The sequence below is a fragment of the Carcharhinus amblyrhynchos genome, chromosome 6 (genome assembly GCF_965287045.1).
Source record: "Carcharhinus amblyrhynchos chromosome 6, sCarAmb.v2.hapA, whole genome shotgun sequence".
In the NCBI taxonomy this organism is placed as follows: Eukaryota; Metazoa; Chordata; class Chondrichthyes; order Carcharhiniformes; family Carcharhinidae; genus Carcharhinus; species Carcharhinus amblyrhynchos.
The window spans coordinates 89,437,361-89,457,551 of NC_137329.1; the positions used below are offsets into that span (position 1 = coordinate 89,437,361).

Sequence of the window (20,191 nt, forward strand, 5' to 3'; positions counted from 1 at the left end):
AGATGTTAGAAAAACATGGGTACTTGTTAAAGTTGTGTTTAAATTTGTGTTTAAACTTGTTAAAGTTGTGTTTAAAAGAGAGGTAGTGCTTGATCGACTAGCGGGACTGACGGTGGACAAGTCCCCAGGACCGGATGGAATGCACCCCAGGGTTCTGAAGGAAATGGCAGAGGTGATAGTAGATGCCTTAGCGATTATTTACCAGACTTCGCTGGATTCCGGGGAAGTGCCAGAAGATTGGAAAACGGCAAATGTTACGCCGCTGTTTAAAAAAGGTAGCAGGCAAAAGGCAGGGAATTATAGGCCGATTAGTTTAACGTCTGTAGTTGGAAAAATGCTTGAATCCATCATCAAAGAAGAAATAGCGAGGCACCTGGAAAGGAATGGTTTGATAGAGCAGATGCAGCACGGATTCGTTAAGGGGAAGTCGTGTTTGACAAATTTATTGGATTTCTATGAGGATGTGACTAGTGCGGTAGACAGAGGGGAACCGGTGGGTGTGGTGTTTCTTGATTTTCAAAAGGCATTTGATAAGGTGCCGCACAAAAGGTTGCTTCAGAAGGTTAGGGGGCATGGAGTTGGGGGTAAGGTGTTAGCGTGGATAGAGGATTGGTCCTCTAATAGAGGCAGAGAGTTGGTATCAATGGGTGCTATTCTGATTGGTGGTTGGTGACTAGTGGAGTGCCGCAGGGGTCGGTGCTGGGGCCTCAGCTATTTACCATTTATATAGATGATCTGGAGGAGGGGACTGAGTGCAGGGTGACGAAATTTGCTGATGACACAAAGATGAGTCGTAAAGCAAATTGTGCAGAGGGTGTGGAAAGTCTGCAGAGGGATCTAGATAGGCTGAGCGAGTGGGCGAGGACCTGGCAGATGGAGTACAATGTTAGCAAATGTGAGGTTATCCACTTTGGCAGGAATAATAGTAGGAGGGATTACTATTTAAAGGGCGAAAAGCTGCAGCAGGCGACGGTGCAGAGGGACCTGGGGGTCCTTGTGCATGAGTCGCAAAAACCCAGTCTGCAGGTGCAGCAGGTAATCAAGGCGGCGAATGGTATGCTGGCCTTTATAGCAAGGGGGATAGAATATAAAAGCAGGGAGGTCTTGCTGCAACTGTACAGGGTACTGGTGAGGCCGCAGCTGGAGTACTGTGTGCAGTTCTGGTTGCCGCACTTGCGCAAGGATATTTTGGCCTTGGAGAGAGTGCAGAGAAGGTTCACTAGGCTGATACCGGAGATGAGGGGGTTGGACTATGAACAGAGACTAAATAGACTGGGTCTGTACTCGTTGGAGTTTAGAAGGATGAGGGGGGATCTTATAGAGACGTATAAGATAATGAAAGGGATGGATAGGGTAAAGGTAGAGAGATTCTTCCTGCTCAGAAAAGACAGCAAGACTAGAGGGCACAGCCTCAAGATAAGGGGGGGGGGGATGCAGTTTAGATCGGAGTTGAGGAGGAACTTCTTCACTCAAAGGGTGGTGAATCTCTGGAATTCTCTGCCCGTTGAAGTGGTGGAGGCTACCTCGCTAAATATATTTAAGTCATGGGTAGATAGGTTTTTGACAGACAAGGGAATTACGGGTTATGGGGAGAAAGCGGGAAAGTGGAACTGATCCACTTTAGATCAGCCATGATCTTATTGAATGGCGGGGCAGGCTCGAAGGGCTAGATGGCCTACTCCTGCTCCTATTTCTTATGTTCTTATGTAAATTGAATGGGGAGAATTATTAATAGGGTGCTGGGATCATTTCTGTTTGTAATTGACATCACTGCATGCACTCAGAGGAATGTGCTGGAGCCAAAATCGGAGGAGCAATGGTTTTAGAGAAGCCGGCTCAAAAATTGCAAGGTGAATTGGAAAAAGAAGGAGGTGTGCAGTATAGTGGCAGATAAAATTTAAAGTGTGGAACATTACGCATGAAAATAGTCATGTGGCAGGATTTCTGACACTTGCTATTGAAATATCTTGATATAATTTGTATTAAAAACTGATATTAAATCAAACTAAACTTTTAATTGGAGAAGTTGATAAATCTTGCCTGGACTGAATATAAAAGGGTTATCCAGACCAATTCCACTTTCCATTTCTTGGTCCGGAGCACTACAAGTACGGCACTTGAAATGCATGTCCGAGTACCTTTTAAATGTAATTAGGTTTTCTCCCTCACTGCTGCTTTGATAGGTTTGATAGCTTTGGAAAAATATTGAAGCAATGCATTTTGGGAGAACAAGCAAGTCGAAGAAATACTCAATAGGATGCTGATGTATGTTTTAAAGTTTAAAGTTGAAGTTTAAAGTTTTTAAGTTTAAAGTTTATTTATTAGTGCCACAAATAGGCTTACATTAATACTGCAATGAAGTTACTATGAAAATCCCCTCGTTGCCACTCTCCGGTGCCTGTTCGTGCACACCGAGGGAAAATGTAGCATGACCAATGCACCTATCCAGCACGTCTTTCAGATTGTGTGAGGAAACCGGAGCACCCAGAGAAAACCCACGCAGACACAGGGAGAATGTGTGAACTCCACACAGGCAAAGACCCAAGCTGGGAATCAAACCTGGGTCCTTGGTGCTGTGAGGCAGCAGTGCTAGCCACAGAGCTACCATGTCGCTGCAGGCAAAGGAAAACAGGAACGTTGAATGTATGTTGAAGATCCCAAGAAGCAGCAGGACCTGCTAATAAGGTGGTTAAGAAGTAAACAGAATGCTTTCCTTATTAGCCAGTGCATAGAATATGAACTGGCAAGTGATGCTAAAACTGCATAAAACACCAATTTGGCTATAAATTGTGCACTGCATACAGTTCTGGTCACCACATTACAGAAAGTGCAATTGCACTAGAGAAGATGAGGAGGAGATTTGAGAGGGCATTACCAGGAACTGAGAACTTTAGATATCAGGAAAGATTAAATAAGCTGGAGTTGTTTTCTGTGGAACAAAAATGGCTGAGGGGGCGGATATAATCAAGGCCCTTCACTGTAGCAAAAATCCTGGAAATGGACAAAGATCTTGACTCCGGCATTTCCATCTTTGTGGCAGCGGGACTAGAGTTAGGCCAGAATTCACACGTGATTTGTGGAGGAAGCTGGCCACTTAACTCACCAGTTGCCTCTACCAAATTAGAAATTTGGAAGAAAAGGAGTGTGGAATCCAGAATGTGCAGAATAGAACAGGCAATAGAACATAAGAACATAAGAAATAGGAGCAGGAGTAGGCCATCTAGCCCTTCGAGCCTGCCCCGCCATTCAATAAGATCATGGCTGATCTGTCGTGGCTCAGTTCCACATTCCCGCCCTCTCCCCATAACCCTTAATCCCCTCTCATCAAAAACCCATCAACCCGCGTCTTAAAAATATTTAGCGAGGTAGCCTCCACCACTTCAACGGGCAGAGAATTCCAGAGATTCACCACCCTTTGAGTGAAGAAGTTCCTCCTCAACTCTGTTCTAAACCGCCCCCCCTTTATCTCGAGGCTGTGCCCCCTAGTCCTATTATCCTTTCTGAGCGGGAAGAGTCTCTCCACCTCTATCCTATCCATCCCATTCATCACCTTATACGTCTCAATGAGATCTCCCCTCATTCTTCTAAACTCTAACGAGTACAAGCCTAGTTTATTCAGCCTCTCCTCATAGCTCAACCCCCTCAACTCCGGCATCAGCCTAGTAAACCTCCTCTGCACTCCCTCCAAGGCCAAAATATCCTTGCGTAAGTACGGCGCCCAAAACTGCACACAGTACTCCAGCTGCGGCCTCACCAATGCCCTACACAGCCGCAGCAAGACCTCCCTACTTTTATATTCAATCCCCCTCGCTATGAAGGCCAGCATCCCATTCGCCTTCCTGATCACCTGCTGCACCTGCAAGCTGGGTTTTTGCAACTCATGCACAAAGACCCCAAGGTCCCTCTGCACCGTCGCCTGCTGCAGTTTTTCGCCACATAAGTGATAATCCTTCCTACCATTATTCCTACCAAAGTGGACCACCTCGCACTTGCCAACATTAAATTCCATTTGCCATTTCCTGGCCCATTCGCCCAGCCTATCTAGATCCTTCTGTAGACTCTCCACACCCTCCGCACAATTTGCCTTTCCTCCAATCTTGGTGTCATCAGCAAATTTTGACACCCTACACTCGGTTCCCTCCTCCAGATCATCTATATAAATTGTAAATAGCTGAGGCCCCAGCACCAACCCCTGAGGCACTCCACTAGCCACCATCCGCCAATCCGAATAGCACCCATTGATACCAACTCTCTGCCTCCTATCAGACAACCAATCCTCTATCCACGCTAACACCTTACCCCCAACTCCGTGCACCCTAACTTTCTGAAGCAACCTTTTGTGCGGCACCTTATCAAACGCCTTTTGAAAATCTAGAAACACCACATCCACCAGTTCCCCGCTGTCTACCGCACTAGTCACATCCTCATAGAAATCCAATAAATTCGTTAAACGCGACTTCCCCTTAACGAATCCATGCTGCGTCTGCTCTATCAAACTATTCCTTTCCAGGTGCCTCGATATTTCTTCTTTGATGACGGATTCAAGCATTTTTCCAACTACAGACGTTAAACTAACTGGCCTATAATTCTTTTGTCTGCTACCTTTTTTAAACAGCGGCGTAACATTAACCGTTTTCCAATCTTCCGGCACTTCCCCGGAATCCAGTGAATTTTGGTAAATAATCACTAAGGCATCCACTATCACCTCTGCCATTTCCTTCAGAACCCTGGGATGCATTCCATCCGGTCCTGGGGACTTGTCCACCATCAGTACTGTTAATCTATCAAGCACTACCTCTCTAGTGACAGTAATCGCATTCAGGCCCTCAACTCCTACCATCCTTCTATTTTTAATATCTGGCACACTATTCGCATCCTCCACCGTGAAGACCGAGGCAAAAAACTTATTTAAGGCCTCAGCCATTTCATCATCTCCCACCACTAAATCCCCCCTCTCATCCTCTAAGGGTCCAACATTCACTCGAGCCAGCCTCCTCCTCTTTATATATTTGTAAAAACTCTTACTGTCCTTTTTTATATTTAGTGCTAGTTTAGCTTCATAGTCTATCCTTTTCTTTATCAACTTCTTAGTCATTCTTTGTTGATTTTTAAACCTTTCCCAATCTTCTAATTGCCCACTACTTTTAGCCACTCTGAATGTATCAGCTTTTAATTTAATGCTGTCCTTTATTTCCTTCGATAACCACGGCTGGTTATCCCTTCTCCTACATTCCTTCTTTACCATCGGAATATATTTCTGCTGAGCACCGAAATGTCCTTCTGGTAGTACGGTGACCAGAATTGGACACAGTATTCCAAATGTGGCCTAACCAATGTTTTATATAACTGTAACATAATTTGCCAATTTTTGTACTCAGTGCTCCGTCCAATGAAGGCAAGCATGCCATATGCTTTCTTCACCACCTTTACTACCTGTACTACCACTTCTTAAGGCTCTGTGGACCTGTACTCCCAGATCTTCTGTGTGTCGATGCTGCTGATGGTTCTGATATGGAGATGCCGGCATTGGACTGGGGTAAACACAGTAAGAAGTCTCACAACACCAGGTTAAAGTCCAACCAATTTATTTGATAGTAAACTCACAAGTTTTCGGGGTTTGCCCCTTCATCAGGTGAATTCCTGATGGTTCTACCATTTATTTTATAGCTCCCACCTGAATTGGATCTACCAAAATGCATCACCTTGCATTTGTCCGGATTAAATTCCAACTGCCATTTCTCCACCCAATTTTCCAGCCTATCTATATCCTGTTGTATTCTCTGACATTCTTCGTTACTATCCACAAATCCATCAATCTTAGTATCATCTGCAAACTTACTAATCAGACCAGTTACGTTTTCTTCTAAGTCATTTATATATATTACAAACAGCAGAGGTGCCAGCACTAGTGGAATGCCACTAGTTATAGACCTCCATTCAGAAAAACACCCTTCCACCGCTACCTTCTGTCTTCTATGGCCAAGTCAGTTTTGAATCCATGTAGTTAGTTCCTGATCACGTGAGATTTAATCATTTGCAGCAGCCTGCCATGAGGGACCTTATTAAATGCCTTACTAAAGTCTATGTAGACAACATCCATAGCCCTTCTCTCGTCAATCATTTTATAAGGCCTAAACTTAATCAATTATTATGACCTTGGTCAAGACCAGTAACTTTGTTCAAAAAAAATCCAAAATTCCAGCTATTTATTGAAAGAATGAAGCCACAAGATTCCATGATTTAAAACATCATGTTTTGTTGCATTACAAAGAACTTGAGAATGCTTACAAACTCCATCAGACTCAGACACAGATCATCCTTGAATCACTTCTAAATAAATATATTTCACAATATCCATGTTCGTCATCTTTCGCAGATGGTAGGATGCTTCCACCGATGACAAATTTGGTGAAATAGTCATGTAACACATTTTTTTAAACTATCCAAATTTTTTATCTCTCTGATGTTTATTCACAAAATTTTGCTTTTGTTTTGCTGTCCTGAAAGCATTCATTCATTCAGTTCCACGATCAGTCATTATTATTGCTGTCTCGTAATTCACCTTAATAATCACTGTAAAAATGTAAGTCTTTTCCGTCTAGCTGTGGAAGGCATTACAGCCAAGCTGAATCCTGTCCTTAATGTCGACACTTGTGCAGTTCAGGTATTGTTAGACTGGATTTTAACCACCCTTTGGGGATGGGCCGAGAGATTAGAGGGCCTACAAAATAGTGGGGTAAGGCAACAGTTCGAGTGTTCATCACCTTCTGCAGCCCATCTCGTCAGCGGCAGTGAAGGTGGCGGACAGCCCCCTCCACCTCCCACCACCACCCCCCCCCACCCCCCCCAAGTGCACAATTGAGCCATTTAAGTGTCCAATGAAAGGCTCCTTCCCACTTCCACTGACATTTAATTGATGGTGGGGAGAACAGAAAGTCTCTGCTATATGGTTTGACCTCCAGGTACATCGTGGTGGCCTCTCAGTTCATTCCAGAGAAGACCTTTGCAAGCACTGTACAGCTCAAAAAGGGGTCTCAACTGCAAAGGTATGGCCTGTACAAACAGCACTGTCTATCTTCAAAAATTCCCTACTCACCAGGGCTTGCATGATAGATCAGTACCGCCACAGCCCCCATGTATCTTGTGGTGAGAGTGTATGTCCATTAGTTCTTCCTCCACGTGCAGTGGTGGCAATGACTACCACTGCTGCTGATACTGCTAAGCCACCGACCTTCAGACTGGTTGGCACCTCTTGGAAATGGGTGGTCGTCCTTAATAGGACAAGATGCATTCCTGGGGCCCACTGAACACCAAAGCAGGATCTCCCTCCACCAACTTTCTGACTCATCAGCTGGACTCTTGCTGTCAGCAGTTAACTCAGCCAATGGTGAATGGGGACCATATAATTTTGTCCCATTATTAGTCACTTCCCTACCACTATATAAACTAATAATTTATAAAAATAAAAACTTTCAGAAGCTAAAGTATTTGTGTGAAAAGCGATTGGCATGGATTAGGGAATAAATCTGGGAACTTCCTGACATATGTGACTTATGTACAAGGAACTGAATTATATTTTGAGATTGAAAATGTTGATAGGATTAAATGCTCTTTTGTACTGATCACTCCTTTATTAACGAGTGTAATAATGAAATAATGCAAGATTTACTGTTATAATTATTTTGCTGCAATTAAAAGGACAAATCATGACCTAAGCATAAAATACTGACACAACTCAGAGACACCATCAGTTGCCCTGCCTTCACCACAATTGACTCTAGATAAATCTATGGCTGATCCAAGGATAGCATTCCAATGTATAAAATCACTTCCTGTTCACTCCCATTCTATAGAATTCTTGATCCAGGCATTACACTTACGGTATAGTCTTGCACTGGGCAGAAAACGGCTGCGGCAATTATGTGTGTTTTGATTGTGCAGCCTAAGCACAGCATGTCGATCATTTCACACACTTTCCTGGCCTTCGAGGCAATTCTTTTAAATCTTTTTTTAAAACTGGATTTTTTTTTTGGTTTAGCTTTAAAATTATTTGCAGCTTTATTGATAAAGTGAGATGACATAGGAATATTATAAGTTCATTTTTAATATTAGAAAACAACTAATCCAAGCAGAAGTTTACTTGGCAAACTCAGTATGCATTAAATCAGGATTTAGATGTAGCTGATAAGTGCCCCAATCTTAATTGGACTGATTTGGGAAGTTTTTTGGATACTATGAGTGGTGTCATTCCCTAGTTATTGTTGGCGCAAATGATGTTGTGGGGGAGTGTGACACAGTGGGGATATGACTGGCCTTGAGTGTGCTAAGACATGTTATTTAATTAAAGTTCCCCCAAACATGCACCTTCCCGCAATAAGCGTTTGATATTTTCCGACTTCCATGCATTTTGTTTTTATACTTTTCTCAAAGAAGTTCAACAGCTGCAGACTAGAAATGAGCATAAATATTTGTTCAGATGAAATTCCAGAGGCATTTCATGAAACTTTATTTATTACATATATAAATCTGTTTAATAGTTTGTGTACTCATTGTGCAAATAATTATTTGTTAATCATTATCATCACTGGACAGTTACATTGGACAGTTTCGAGATCTAGATATTTTAATCTGTGGGGAAAAACTCCAAAACTGGATTAGAATGGCTACGGAACATGGGAAACCATTCAGTCCAATATATACTTGCTAGATCTCTAGAAAGCAACTCATTTAGTCCCACTCCCACTTCCCACCCTCTTTCCCTATAGCCCTGCAATTTCTTTCTCTTCAGATGCTAATCCACTTCCATTTTGAAAGCCCAGATTGATGTGCCTCCACCATACTCTCAAGCAGTGCTTCCTAGACCCTAACCATTTGGTGCATAAAAACATTTTTTTTCATAGTGGTTCTTTTGTCAATCACCTTAGATCAGTGTCCTTTGGTTTTCAAGCCTTTTGCCCATAGGAACTGTACTGTAGGGGGTTAATTTTAAGTTAACCAGATACTGCGTACATCATCACAGGAAGTGATGCAGTGTCATATGGTTTGCTGTCTCTTGCAGGTAAGATGCAGCCAACACAGTAGGATGTTCCTCAGTAAAGTTTCTGTTTCCCTTACCTTAACAGTCTTAGTACATGTTGTTTATTAGTCTAACGATACCAAGAATCTTATATGGCAGCAGTTATGGAAAAGAACAGTTATGGAAAAATCTCTAACTTTAACTTTACCTTTACCTTTACTGAAAAGCTTCAAAAACATTACAGATCTCAACCAAGTAGATGTGTGACTGAATTGGTGTTGGAGAATTACTAGATAGTGAATAATGTCCAGTCTCACTATGAAGTGGAGTAACGAGCAGATCGGTATGGTGTTATGTGTGATGGGCAGTTGTGCAACTGATGTCCTCACCAGGCAGAGAATATCAATGAGGAAAAGCCATCTATGAAGAAGTAGCCAAAACCTTTGCATACACAACAACCACAACTCTATCAGCAGTTTGGTGGCTAAATGAAGTCAGGTGCACAAAAATCAGATGAAGAATGTGCTTAGGTCAGAGAGCAGTGTATGAAAGGATGGCCAGGATACATACCACACAATCCCATTCTCAGACAGTAATATGTTCAAAGAGGTCACCTCAGTGTAGTTGATTATTTAGTCATCTATAATGAGAAGGTGGTGATTCTAAGAGTTCTAAGACTCAACATACTGCAACATTGACACCTAGGACATGTTGGCATCACTAACATGGAGCCAGAGCAAGACATTCCCTTTGACAGCCATGTCTGTCGAGGTTGTTGGAAGAGGTGATATCAAAACATATTACTTGTGTTATTTAACGTAAAGAGACAAGAAAACCATTGATGTTATCTTCCTTTCCATCAAAACCATGGAAATATCATGTGATGAACTCTTCAAACACAGAGGTAAGATGTTCTTGATTGTAGTAGACTACTACTCCAGATGGATAGAAGTCAAGCAACTGGAGAGTCACACTTCTGAAGCCATAATTACATCACTGATGGAGATATTTACAACACATGTAATTTCAAACAATGGACTGCAGTTTACCAGTGGACATTTAAGTGTTCACTGCATTACATGGATTTGTCCATACCTTAAAACCAATGATGAAGCTGAAAGAGGCGTATATACAGTGAAAGCACCGCTAAAGAAAAAAGGACACAATCCTGCACTTCTGAGCACTCGATCAACTCTACTCCAAAATGATTCAGCACCATGTGAACTCAAGAAGATTGAAAACTCAACTCTACTCCCACACATACACTCCTGCAAGTACAAGCTGGTGACTTGGACAAGGTGAGAGAGAAATTGGGCAGATATCACTCCAGCCAGATGTATAACAATGACACATGTCAGAAAGCACACAACCCGTCAGCCTCCAAACAGGAGTGACAAGTTGGATCTGAGACTGTACAATGGATAAGTGGTTGAATGTCCACAAACCTCCTTCTTCCAAAAGGATAATGGTACAATGAGAAAGAAGAGATGTGCACTGATTGCAAAGGGAATTTGCTTCCTGTGCTATGGAAACAGTCAGCTACCCAACTGAACTGGCCATAGCTGCATATGTCTGCCATTCCAGATGGTTACTAGACTGGAGAACCTGAATCAGCTGCCAATTCCCCTCTTGCTCATAGAGTCAGACCAGCTGTAGGAGCAGTACAACATGCCAAACAATGCCAGATCATGACAATGGAGTCAGTGAATATTAGGAATGATTCAATTAATGATGCTCCAGGATTAATTCTGGGTCAGCCAGAGATCCATCTGACTGAACGTTTAAAATTTTTAAACTTACTCTTATGTGTTAGCCATGGTGGTGGGTCTAATATCCATACAGCAATTACTCAATTATCAATTGGGCTAGAAATTGTTTTGTGTTGGTCTGCCAACACAAACTGGGACATAGGAATTAGGAGCAGAATTTACCTGCTCTGCCATTCAGTCAGATCATGGCTGATCTCTCCATGATCCCAAGTCCACCTCCCCACCTGTTCCCCATATCCCGTTATCCCTTTTTTTAAATTAGAAATATTTCTTGAAACCACTCAATGATTCAGACTCCACCATGCTATGGGGCAGCAAGTTCTACAAATTCACACCCTCTGCAAGAAGTAATTCCTCCTCATCTCAGTTTTAAATCTACTGCCTCTCAACCTCTACACTGGGCACAGAAAACAATCCCTGCCATAGAACTGATAGACCCAAGGCACACAGTTTTTGCATGGTGCCTAATTTAAATGAAACCAGTGAATGTTGGGGATCACCAGGTGGAGCCAGCAAATCAACAATGGGTGAAATTCTCCCAATCAGTGGCAGATGTCCAACAATTGGTTTTACAAGAGTGTGCACTTCCTGCAGGATCCTCCACTAATGCCCACCATGGTGGATTAGGAAACCCACTGGTGACCGACGTGAAAGTGATCTGCATCCTGCTGATCGAACAGAGATGCCCTGGAACCTGGAACACCACAGCAGTGGATGGTGGGAGCATCTATGGGTGGACTTTCCAGATTCAGTGTCATTAATGAGATACATCTTCCAGCCTTGGAGAGAATCTGGAGATCCATTTTTATCAGGAGGTCTATCTTCTTTCTTCAACAGTGGGCACCTTCTCAAGATGGCACCCTGATATGACATTGGCACCCATGCCACTATGCCCACTCCACCCACAGAATACAGGGGTTCAGGTACATAATTAATTAGGTCAAGGCCAGAACCAATGGCATGGTTTCTCCTCAGTGGGAAACATTCCAGATCCCCGCCCCAGATCCCCTACAGGACTTAGTCCCTGTTGGAAGAATTCCACCCATTGTATTTTGGATTTGAATTATTGATGCGATCTTAGATTGTTCCAGGATTGTGGAATGCTGGGGAAGAAGCTGAGCTGGGAAGAGAGGAAAGTGATATCAAAGGGTGATTTGTTGAGAGTTCAAGTGATCCAGGGGGTGGGGGGGAAGAGTGATTAGGAGGAGGGATGGATTGAGAGAAGCCAAGCAGGGACCAGCAATGTCCTTGGCATTGCAGCAGGACTCCTGCATCTCCAGGTTGCAGATTCAACAATCATTGTTCAGCAGGCTAATCTCTTTGGGTGGTGGTCTCCAGCAGTTCTTTTAAGACACGTGTAGGTCATGTTTCTCTAAATGCAGCCTGACCAGCACAAGATGTATTAAGAGCAGCCCAATAAACGGACATTTGTAATGCAAAGAGTCCTGACATCTCTGTTTTGTTTTAGTAATATTGTGCACATCAGCTGCTCTACCATTTTAGATGCTTACCTAGGAATGATTCATGCTGTCTTTGGATCCAGCTCCATTTATCATCACTGACCTCAGTGAATAGGAAGAATTTAGTTTACAAATGTATTTAAAACACTGGTCATAGAAACATATAAATATAGTTGGAAAAGCATTTATTTTCTGCTAGTTTTGTAAGTTCAAGAGAATACTTGCTAAAGTAATGAGAGGTTTGCCAACCTAGACAAAGCAATTGGCGCCAGATCTTGTACATCTCAAGATATTATGGGTATAAACCAGACGTCCATTCTGCAGTCACTCACAGACTAAGGCATTAAAATCAACAGCATCAAATCCAAGCTTAGTGAGTACAATTGGTCAGGGCAAGCCAATCACTGGCTACTTTACTCAACTGGAACAAGGATAACCCGCTTTGGTTCAATAATTCCTAAATTACTGCCAGGTTGTGAACTACTTTGATTTAGTTTGAGTTTTTTTTTAATTTAACAATTTCCCAAATAGTCCAGTTATAAAAACAGCCATGATTATGATTTCACAGGAATAATTTTTTTAAACTTTTTTGTATTGCTGGAGTTGGATTTGACAGATCCGTAGGTGAAAGTTGAAGAGAGGAGAAAGTCCTCGATTACAGAAACATACACCCAATACTTTCCTTCTGTTTCAATACTAAACAAAAATCCTATGTCTTCTGAATGTGAGAAGAGTTGGAAATTTCAGCATTTCAGTTTTTCCCGTTGAACCTTACTAGAAAATTAAAACTTAATGTTTGGACAAAGAGGAAAGCGATCCCCGTACTTAAGGTTAAATAAGCATGACTCCGTTCAATCAGATTAAATCAGTGATATAATGTTGCTCGCTCATTTCTATTTATGAAGGAAAGCAATCCTAAAGCAAAATGATAAACACCATTTGAATCAGAATGCCCCATTTCAGAAGGAATGTACAAGCGGGTAGTAATAGAATCACAGAATCCTGCCATGCAGAAGGAGGCCATTCGGCCCGTCGAGTCTGCACCAACCACAATCCCACCCAGGCCCTATCCCCATAACCCCATGTATTTAGACCAGCTAATCCCCCGACACTAAGGAGCAATTTAGTATGGCCAATCCACCTCACCCTCACATCTTTGGACTGTGAGAGGAAACCAAGCACCCAGAGGAAACCCACACAGACACAAGGAGAACATGCAAACTCCACACAGACAGTGACCAAAGCCAGGGATCGAATCCGGGTCCCTGGCACTGTGAAGCAGCAGTGCCAACCACTGCCATTGTGCTGCCCACAAGAAAATTTGTAATCTGCAGCAAATGAATTTCTTCTCGCATTGCAGCTTCTCGTAGCAAAGTCAGTAAACTGTACTGTCTCTATATTAGACCGTGCAAATATTTTGATGCTCTGCCAAGCAGGTGTGAAGTGTTGGGCAATTTCTGCTATAAGTTCAGTTCCATTTCTTGACAGTGAAGGTCAGTGAAAGCCAGCTGCAAATGACAGCCACCTCCTTTTCCTCATCCTCTATCACTTAACCAGCGTCCTGTAATCCAAGCCACAACACAGCAAATATGTGGATTAGTCTCCTAATGAATGTTTGGGTACATCATTGTGCATCATTATGGCAGGAGAACCACAAAGAAGCATTGCAACAGAGATTTCAAAGAATAAAAGATAAGAAAACATACAGATTTCACAATAGACTTATGAAGGCTATAGATATCTCTTCCTTATTTCATTATGTATTTCTGTTGACACATATCACATCCATGGGGTCCAAAATTTTCCATCCATTCTTTATTGGAAAATCATAGCTACATTCCCACAACTCTGAGAGAACACTCCCCATTGGGAGCATTGAATCATGAAACCAGTAATCTCCAACATGACGAGAATAAATGTAATAGCAGCAAATTGTTGTAGTGCATTGGAAGCTGCTATAACTCAACTGTTTGTCACACTGTCCAAGTAATTCCATCAAGTTTGATATGCTACTTTTGTAGTGTTGATGTCCATGAATTTTGATTATAATTTTATTTTTACATTCTCCATGCTAAACTAGAAATACAAATTTTAGAAATCCTTTACTACAAGGTACAAGGTATTAATCTGAAGTTAACATCTATATAGAGAAGTATGTTTAATGTAAATTTCTAATAACTGATCAAGTTATCCAAAATTTTCTGGAATGTTAATCACACTAAGGGTGGAATATTTTCTTCAGTGAGTTTGGAGATGGGGGTGGGGAGTATTTAGTCAGGCAGGAAGTTGAGGGGTGTGTACCCCACAGTCTTCCCATTAAATTCACAGCAGGAAAATTCATTAACCTTCCTGCCTGATGCTAATTAAAATCCTTAGTAAGCAATTCAGGCTCATTTAGGGGCCTTGTCCCGAAGGCATTGGATTTGAAACAGTGATGAGTGGCAGTTCATCACATGGAATACCAAAAGTCAATCTTTGGGCTCCCAATATCATGTACCTTGTTCAGAGATACTCAGTGCCTGATTGAGGGGCCTGATATCAGAAAGAGAGGTCGTGTTGCAAGCCCACCCATCTGCATTTTCTTCCAAACCTCTTCTCACTCCCATGCCTGTGGCCTGGGTCCCCCAGTGATCCTAGGCTTCTGGTCAGCGCATTGTTGGTAGCTGATGGATAATGGAAAACTTATGGCCTTTGGCTGCCAGATGTCCAGAGATGGAATTTCCAAACCCAGGGTTCTAAATCCCAGGGAAAGCCATTGTTGGCCAATTAAGTGATTGATGGGTAATTAATACAGCAAGCCTTCCCCATTGTAGCAATACAGGACCCTTGCCTGCCCTCCAGCTGATACGTGAGACCCCTGTTACCTGCATTAAATTTAGTTCTAAATATGGGATTTACATGGGAGGCAGAAATTGAATCTTTTGAAAAGAAAGGGAGCCGATATTTCATTGACTGCGGATAAGCAACACTGAATGATGTCATTAAAGAAAGAGATTATCTGTGTTGTAATAGTAGACAGATATGCAGGAATTTCTTTGTCCCCATTTCGCAAAGTTCTTAACTCATTCTACAGCATACAGTGAAATTTTAACCTTTAAATTACTTTAATTACATATGTTAAACAAAAATGATCTGTCCGATGTTTTCATGTTTTTTTACATCTTGAAGTGTGAGATTTAGCCAAATATTTGAAACCTGATGGATCTTAATTGGATTTTGAGAATGTGAAGGTGCAAATTATTCCAGCACGTTGCATGTTTTTGTCAGCCAGATTCAGAGCTGCATTGGCATAGGACCAAGAGCTGTTCGCATGTCTGCTGTCATGCTGATGAATGCTGGTATAATTAGATGTGTGGGAGGTGGGTTGAGAGAGGGAGTAGAAAGAGAAAGATAATGGGTGGGATTTTTCACTCAACCCAGCACATTCTTCACAGCAGCAGAGGCGGCCCACCATTCTTAGGATTTCCAGAAAACCCATGGCGGGGGTATACTATCAGCAGGACCGGAAGATCTGACCAGTGTAGTGGAAAATCTGGCCATTGTGTCTGACAGTAAGCAGGTCATGGAGTCATAGAGCTTTACAGCATGGAAACAGGCCCTTCAGCCCAACTTGTCCATGCTGCCTTTTTTTTAAAACCCTGAAGCTAATCCCAATTGCCCCCATTTGGCCCATATCTCTCTATACCCATTGTACCTATGTAACTATCTAAATGCTTTTTAAAAGACAAAATTGGAGCCACCTCTACTGCTACCTCTGGCAGCTTGTTCCAGACATCCCCCACCCTCTTTGTGAAAAAATTGCCCCTCTGGACAGTTTTGTATCTCTCCCCTCTCACCTCAAAGCTATGCCCTCTGGTTTTAGACTCCCCTACCTTTGGGAAAAGATATTGACTATCTAGCTGATCTGTGCCCCTCATTATTTTATAGACCTCTATAAGATCATCCCTCTTCTTCCTACGCTCCAGAGAAAAAAGTCCCAGTCGATCTAGCCTCTCCTTATAATCCAAACCATCAAGTCCCAGTAGCATCTTAATAGATCTTTTCTTCACACTTTCTACTTAATAATATCCTTTCTATAATAAGGTGACCAGAACTGCACACAATATTCCAAGTGTGGCCTTACCAATGTCTTGTACAACTTCAACAAGACATTCCAACTCCTGTATTCAATTTCTGACCGATGAAACCAAGCATGCCAAGTACCTTCTTCACCACTCTATCCACCTGTGACTTCACTTTCAAGGAGCTATGAACCTGTACCCCTAGATCTCTTTGTTCTGAAACACTCCCCAATGCCCTACCGTTAACTGAGTAAGTCCTGCCCTGGTTCAATCTACCAAAATGCTTCACCTCGCATTTGTCTAAATTAAACTCCAACTGCCATTTGTCAGCCCACTGGCCCAATAGATCAAGATCCCATTGCAATTGGAGATGACTTTCTTCACTGTCCACAGTGCCATCAATCTTAGTGTCATCTGCAAACTTACTAACCATGCCTCCTATATTCTCATCTAAATCATTAATATAAATGACAAATAATAGCGAACCCAGCACTGATCCCTGAGGCACACCACTGGTCACAGGCCTCCAGTTTGAAAAACAACCCCCTACAACCAGGTAATGGAGAAATTTGGAGTATTGTCACACTTACTGCAAATCATAGAGAAAAGTTCTCTTTAAAACTTCCTGACAGTTGGCAGCGTTGATGGAATGTTTGGTCTGCTACATTCCTCTACGGCAAATGGGGACATACGAAGATGCTCAATTTGTGACCTGTACAGAATATACTACCTTCATCAAAACAAAGTTTGGTATTAGAAAGCAAAATACTAAGTTAGGTAAATATTTTCAATATAAAGAACTACTAAAACGGAAATTCTAATTTCAACTATAACATTATGGAATAACATTGAAAGATGACAGTTCACTTCACCAAAGAGTAAATACGCAGTAAATGACTCCAACAGTCCTGCCATTTTGCTTGGGTTCTGTATCTGTTCCAGTGGATCTTGACAATAGTGTTTGTTGCCTTGTAAATGTACCCACTTAATGGGATGTATTCATTTAATTTTTCCCCTTCTGTACTACAGTAGCAATTTTCTGGCACAGTGATAGCATCCCTGTCTCTGAGTTAGAAGCTCCATGTCTTATCCCAGGACTTGATGACCAGGAAAGATGCATTCATAACATGGCCAAAAAGGTTAGTTACCAACCTGCAAATCCTTCCAAGACACATCAATGGCAGGCAGTAAGAGTGGGATAGATTCCTGGTCAGCTATGTGTTGGAAAATATTGGTGCCTCTCCCATCATGATTCATTGCTCTAAGCTGCAACAGGCATGTAAATGTGTACGTTGCCACAACAACCTGGACTCCTTAATTGATGTGTAACACACCACTGCTATCTGTACTATAATAGTGAGACAGTCATCTTTCAAAATGTTGGGGGCAACTTTGAGCCTGCACTCTCCTATGGAAATGGTGGCACGTGCTCAAAATCCAGAGAGTGCAATTTGCACTGACAAGTTTCTGAGTTCCCATCCTCACTAATGGAGTGGTAAAACACACCGTGGGACCACAAAAAGCTCATTTGAATACATTAGCATGTCATTAGCGAGTATCTCTACAGGACTCACCTCCTCCCACCTCCCCCCCCCCCCCACACACACACACACACACACACACACACATATCTGCCAAGATATTCAGTGGGCACAGGTGTGACAGCACACTGGAGTCATTTACAACTGGTTCAGCTAGATGTGAACCTGTAGTGGGGGCCTCCTTGAGGACATAAAAGTGAGTGTAACCCCATGGGGAAGTAGCCTGACACTGCCTGACCCCTGGCACTGCCCATTGGCATAGGTTGGTACCATGCCCACAACATGGTAGTGCCAATCAATGCCAGGGGGCTATTGACAGCCTCATGGGGAAGAGGGGTGGGATTCATTCAGATTTGATTGTGGCTGGGTGTAGATGGAGGAATGCCTGTGATGACTGTTGTGGGGAAGACAAATGGGTGCTAGCTGTGACTGTGGTTAGAAAGACCAATAATTGGGCACAGGAGTAGAGATCTGCCGACTCCAATTTGATGGTTCGATGGTGGGGATGGGGGTCCCTGAGACCTCCATGGCAGGGGGTGAGGGGGGTATTCAAACCTGATCAAGGCGCCCTTTAAAGATATCACTCTGACCTCTGTGCAGAGGGGTTTTGCTGTAGAGTTCAGGCCACACCCCTCCCTCCCATATAATGGCACGAAACGTGCCCTCTTAATTTTTTTTGGCAGTGTCATAAGATCTAGAGAGAAAGCTGATTGGTTTCTCTGGAAAGAAACACACCAGTTTTCTTACTGGAAATAACACTGCTGTTTTTGGTAAAATTCAACGTGCTCTTTGACAACATAAGATTGGAGGAGGGAGAAAAAAATACTATTACCAGTTGTAGCTGCAGTAAATGTGAGAAAATTGGGAACACCTGTGAATAATAAGAACAAAAAGCTTTTAAAATGGTTGTCCAGAGGTTTTTATCTGTGCTGCAATTAAATACAGTATAGCGTACAGTTCGACTTGATCTCAGAGCAATATTTCCTAACCTCAGATAGATCATGAATGTCTATTTTCCATAAATGTCTTTTCAGTGTGCAGGTGAAATGTTTACACCTTTAAGTAATGGAAACTGGAAGTTGTATGTTAGTCCTTTGAGACTTGGGGTCAAAGTTGGAGGCAAAAATAATGGATTGTCAAAAGGGAAGAATGAGCAAAGTGTGAAACCTTGCGGAATGCATTTATGTACGTAAGACTGGAAATGACTTTGTATATTCTTATCAAATAAAAGTTTAATGCACTGACATCAAGTTCCCCTCAATGGAGGTATTAACTCACGTATTTTAAACAGCTTAACACATGTATTAAAATAGCAGGAGAGAAATTTGATACAGCTGTGTTAAGTGTTCAAATGATAACATCACTTACATTTCAAACTGAGGTTGTTTCAGAAGACGTTTCTTTCAATGAAGCCCCATCAGAAGTTTGGTTGTGAAAGCATGATACTAAGAGGTCAATGCAAAGGAATTCAACAGACACGTAATTGTTGAGGCCACTGAAGTCAAGCTAAAGCACCCAACCTGCCAAAATGTACAAATGTTTCATATTGTCAGAACATGTCAATATCTGTAATAAGCACACATTTAAAGTTTACAAAAAATTCAATATTCATCAGCCAATTTATTGAGTGTCGGCGCCCATAATTTTAGAATTGTAGATAAAGCCCCAATCTGTGACTTCAAGATGGTGGATTTGATATCAGCCACTGGGATGTTTTCATTTGTGCTTTTTGTGGGTTGATTTTAATTTCATCCTTCATACAAAAAAGTCATGAAGACTGCTGCTCTAAATTGTCCAGCAATAACAAATTGAAAGGAACGTAGCAAGATCAGACGGTCTGTTCACCCTCTTCCTACTTCCCAAACCTCAGGAGTTATACTTCTGAAAACTGCTCAAATCATTAATGCTATTGTCATAATTATGAGTTCCTTCACATCCCTGAAGGAGAACACATCATCTTAAAAAGGAATATGTGGAACTTTGGTGGCTGGAAGACTAGATACTGCACCAAGCATGCATTGAATTATACAAATAATCTTTTTTGAAAGTCCCCTGAACTTTTGTTTAAAGTAAATGCCAACAGTAAATGCACAACCTCAAGCTAAAGGGACGATCTTTTAAAACGGAAATGAAGAGGAATTTCTTAAGCCAGAGAGTGGTGAATCTGTGGAACTCTTTGCTGCAGAAGGTGGGGAGGCCAGATTATTGAGTGTCTTTAAGACAGAGATAGATAGGTTCTTGATTGATAAGGGGCTACGGGGAAAAGGCAGGAGAATGGGGATGAGAAAAAAAATCAACCATGATTGAATGGTGAGGCAGACTCAGTGGACCGAGTGGCCTAATT

At 42.1% G+C, this 20,191-nt stretch overlaps 1 protein-coding gene across 4 annotated transcripts in view; it reads left to right on the plus strand.

Annotated features, from left to right (window-relative positions):
* Positions 1–20,191, plus strand: part of LOC145344087 (ELKS/Rab6-interacting/CAST family member 1-like) — a 789,164-nt gene that overhangs the window by 755,721 nt on the left and 13,252 nt on the right. The window lies entirely within an intron of this gene.